General features: G+C 40.1%; 1 long non-coding RNA gene across 1 annotated transcript; it reads left to right on the top strand.

Moving 5' to 3' along the window:
- Nucleotides 2822-3781, top strand: LOC110266589. Its single transcript, XR_002354010.1, has 2 exons — nucleotides 2822-3445; nucleotides 3506-3781. It is a non-coding gene; the product is annotated as an uncharacterized LOC110266589 (long non-coding RNA).

Below are 4828 nucleotides of genomic sequence, written 5' to 3'. Positions count from 1 at the left end.
ACAATCACTCAAAGGTGAGCAATTGCCAGGAAACTGGAATGTTTCTTCATTAAAGTTGTATAGATCATAAACTTGTCAATAAGCGGATGAAGGTACTCTTTTTCCCCCTTAGAAGTTTTTTCCCTAATAAGGGTTTTACCTAAGGAGGGTTTTAATGAGGTCGGACGCCCAACTTGTCATTTGAAGCCACAATGCAACACGGTCTGTTCTATTAATCATTTCTACAAGCTATTATAGCATACGATCAAACAGCCAAATCATACATGTATTATCAAAAATATCCACCAAAATATTCCAAACACCGAGCTTCATACTTGGTACATTGTTCAAAACAGCAGATCACCATACTTGACAAATTTGTTCAAAACAATTATCATAAACTACAAAATAAGCAAACATCTTAACACAAGAAAAAAACAGGAAAAAGTATTCTATTTTGTCGCCAATACTCGAACCCTCACTATCCTTCTTAGCCATCACATCCTTTTCAACCAACTCGCCATTAACAACCACCTTGGTGGTATCGAGCTTGCCCACATCAAATTCAGAAAACAAAGCCCTCACTTGAGAGATTGCTCGATCAAACCCTTGAACAAAAGTCTCGTAAACCTTGCCCTCAAGCTCCTTCACCCCAGCAACCAATTGACCGTTCTCAGTCTTAACAGTCTTCATCTGTTCAGCAGAAGAAACCTGAAGGCATTTTTCCTCAATGAGCTCTGTCTCTTTTTGTTTTAGAGAGAAAGAAAGCTCATTAATAACTTTCTCTTTCTCTTCCACAGCTGTGGACAACTCGGCCACACTAGCTGACTCCTTGTTCTCTTTCTCCAAGGCGAGCTCCTGTGTGCAACCTATGGCTATGATTCGAGCACCAATTACCTAAAAAAGAAGAAGAAGAGAATAAAAAAAGAAAGAGAGAGAGAAAATACATGAAGAAAACGGCTGGTCCCTGCGCGCCCAACCTCATCAATCATCTTGACATCTTCAGGAAATCGGCAAAGCTCATCAGCAAGCGTCATGAACGGAAAAAGCCAGGACCACAGTGACCTTGAATGGTCATCATGACGATACTCGTGTAATCTCTTTTGAGATTCATAAGCAGATTCAACAAGTTGAAGATTCTCAGAACTGTCATCCTTGGTTTCAACAACTTCCGCACCTTTCCCCTTAGCCGGACTCTTTTTTCGCTTCCGACCCACATTAACCTCAGACTGCATGGCACCAGCACCTTTGTTCACATTGGTAGTAGACCCTTGCTTCTCACCTTTCTTTCTCTGGCTGAAAAAGGATTTCAACCTTGCAGTAGTAATAGTAGGAACCTTCTCAGCTGCAAAAAAAAAGTCAATAAAGGGAGAAGAACATAAAGAAAAGCACACCATCAAAGCAAGTTACCTAGGTGATCCAAAATGACCTCTTTAAGGGACTCCTACTTCAACAATTCAGCAACAGATAACAACTCTTTAGACTCCAACATCTCTAATAGAAAATCTAAGACGACATTATCATCAGGGGTCCTATCATCCATATCTAAAACTTGGACCGGCTCTGGAGATTAGGAAAGAGGAAACCTCTCCTCTAGGAATTCATTTACATAAAAAGGGACATTTTCAACCACACTTTTGACCTTCACAAACATATTTTTAAAATCCTTAAAGGATGACTTATACAATACAAATGCAGAACGACCTGGATGGCTACTCAGATTTACCCACAACTCCCGTCTCACCCCCTTAGTCTGGAAAAGGGAAAAAAATAACCTAAGCGAGGGAGGATACTCTAGAACTTCCATTAACACCTGAAAAGCTCTAACAAACCCCCATAAGTTAGGTGCAACTGAGACAGAGCACAATTTAACCAATAAAGAACCCCACACTCGAATTTTGTAAACGGAAACCTAACACCCAATTCGGTCAATAAACAGCTATAACAATAGAAATATGACCAATCACTCACCTTGTCACACACCCGATCATCTCCTCCACAAGGTAACTCTATTCTAATTTAACTACCTTCTCTTACCCACACACCCGAACCCAGCATCTTCACCGACTCAGCGTCATTAAAATGAGAAGAACATTTTCTAACTCTCTCATCAACCCAACTGCATGGGTCACTTTCTTTAGCAATCACTCTTGGTTTTTCCATTCTTAAAAAACAAAAAGAAGAAGAAGGAAAATGACACTGGAAATTTTTTGTCAACACAAACCTTTCTTGCTCATTTTCTGAAAATTCGACAGATGAAACGCTTTTTCCTATTCCAGAGAAAAAACTGCAGTTTGACAAACAACACTAGCTAATGAAGCCAATTGGAAACGGTTTCAATTACTAATAACCGTTTCAATATCCAAACCATCAAAGAAGGCCCATTATTGCTCCTCATCATATGGCCAAGGGTGCACCACTAAAGCTCGGTCCCACTATATCTCGGCCAGAAAGACGTAAAGCTCGGTCCTACTAACAGTAATAATGTGAGTCAACGATTCTCCACAGCCGTTACCAAAACAAACAGCGTTATCAGTCAAACCAAGAATCTCGGATAAGATCAAAACCAACACACTAAAACCTCTATATAAACGAATAAGTAAGCTCAGAATAAACAGGTCACACAAGTTCACTCTTGTTTACTTTATAGTATCATTATCGAGAATTCTTTCTTACTTGAGCGTCGGAGTATTTTTTGCAGGTATTTTCACCGCGGTATTCCAGCTTGGCCGATGTATAGCTCTCACATCTTGACAGCGTCATCCTACAAGGAGTTATCACAGCTCGGCCACGTTCGCACAGAACACTAACCAAAAATCCACACCCTTATCTTCTCTTCTCTTCTTCAACCCTTCTGAATCGTTTCTCTGAAACGTTGTGTGTCTCTCAGACACTATATTCCTCAAAGGAATAAACCTCTCCAATCTTCATTATTCCACATTCTCCCTCGTCTCTTGGCCATACAATTAGCCTTCACAACTAGTAATCTTACTAGCTTTCTTTGTTTTCCTTTTCTTTCTCTGAAAATTTCATCCAATGGATCTGAAAAATGAGATGGAGATCAAGTTATCAAACAGTTCTAGGATAGTGATCTTCGAGAAGTACGAGATGGGATGCGTGTTAGGGTAGGGGAACTTTGCGAAGGTATACTACGGGAGGAACCTAGCGACAAGTGAAAGTGTGGCAATTAAGGTGATAAAGAAGGATAGTTGAAGAAGGAGAGGCTGATAGAGCAGATTAAGAGAGATGTTTTGGTTATGAGCGAGGCTGGTGAGGCATCCCAACATAGTGAAGCTGAAGAAAGTTATGGCGACGAAGGAGAAGATATTCTTGGTTATGGAGTATGTTAAGGGAGGGGAATTGTTCAAGAAAGGGGAGAAAGTGAAGCTGAAGGAAAATGTAGCTAGAAAGTAGAAAGTATTTTCAGCAGTTGATATCGGCCATTGATTTCTGCCATAGCCGCGGCGTCACTCACAGAGATCTCAAGCCCTAGAATCTGCTTCTTGATGAGAATGAAGAGCTTAAGGTCTCCGATTTTGGCTTCTTTGTTTGCCGGAACAACGGCGTGCAGGTTCATCATATTTTTTTTTATTTTTTTCAATTATTTAATGTCTTAATTTGTTGTTACTGGTTTGGCTATATTAGGCTATGATTGAATCACAAAATTGACTGATTTCTTCTTTTAGTTGAATAATTAGGACATAATTTCTTTTATTGATTAAAAAATTAGGGCATAGTTTTAGTATGGTTTTGTAATATACCATATTTGGTGGATGAGTCTTCTAGTTTTGGTATCCACACGAAAAATCAACATAACAAAATGCATGAACTCAACTGTTTAGTATTTGTTTGTGGAATTATTTGATACTAATGGTTGTGCAAAACATGGGCATATGGTATGAGGGGTGTCAACGGGACAGGACGGGGGCGGGGGATGCCTCCCTGCTCCCCATCCCCGTCCCTAGATTTGCTCCATGTTCCCTGTCGTGGGGGAATATTGCTCTCCATTCCCATTCCCCGGGGAGACCCATTCCCCATCCATCTGATAGTTCTAACTACTTATTAATTTTCATATGAATAGAGCTAAAAGTATCTATCCTATACAAAAATAGCAAGATTTTATACAAAAAGTCTAAATGACAAGATGGTAACTTCTTTCGAAATGACGCAGTGAGGGGACATAACGGCGAGCCAGAGGACAGAGCAGTGGACGAGGTGAGAGACGCGACAACAGGGGGAGAATGGACACGACTGCAGAGTTACGGAAAGAAACACCACAAATAGAGAGCTGGACGCAGTGAGGGTGATGGCATGGTGAAGTGTGACGATGCAGTGAGAAGGGAGAGTGGCAAAGGGGTGGCTGTAGAGAAGTTGGATGGAGTATCGAGTACGGACAGTGTTAAGGATCTCTAAATTGAAGAAGGGTTATGCAAATGAGGATTAAGAGTTTTGGGTTTCGAGGATTAGCAGGGACGGGGCGTGGATCTCGCTCGGGTTCCCGCGCCTGCCTCGGAAAAATTTTTTTCTCCCATCTGTATTTCCACAGAAAAAATTTTTCATAGTTGGATCCCTATTTGGGGCAGTCCCCGCAGGAATTCCCGCATCTCGAGATATTTTGCCATCCCTAAGTATGCTGATAACACCGTGTGGAACATAAACGATTAATTTATCATATACATATCATCTTATGTATTATAATATTTTGTAATATGGTGTCTTAATTATGAAGAATTTTTAGCGGGTATTAATTCTTTTAATTTTGAGTGGTGTACAAAGGAAAGAAAATAATTGTATTAATAGTAAACTTTTAAATGAAGTTAATATTATTGGGATATATAAAAGATAAAAG

The sequence above is a fragment of the Arachis ipaensis genome, chromosome B09 (assembly GCF_000816755.2).
Source record: "Arachis ipaensis cultivar K30076 chromosome B09, Araip1.1, whole genome shotgun sequence".
Taxonomy (NCBI): domain Eukaryota; kingdom Viridiplantae; phylum Streptophyta; class Magnoliopsida; order Fabales; family Fabaceae; genus Arachis; species Arachis ipaensis.
Note: the sequence above shows the minus strand (reverse complement) of the source record. Positions and strands in the feature narration are given on the sequence as shown.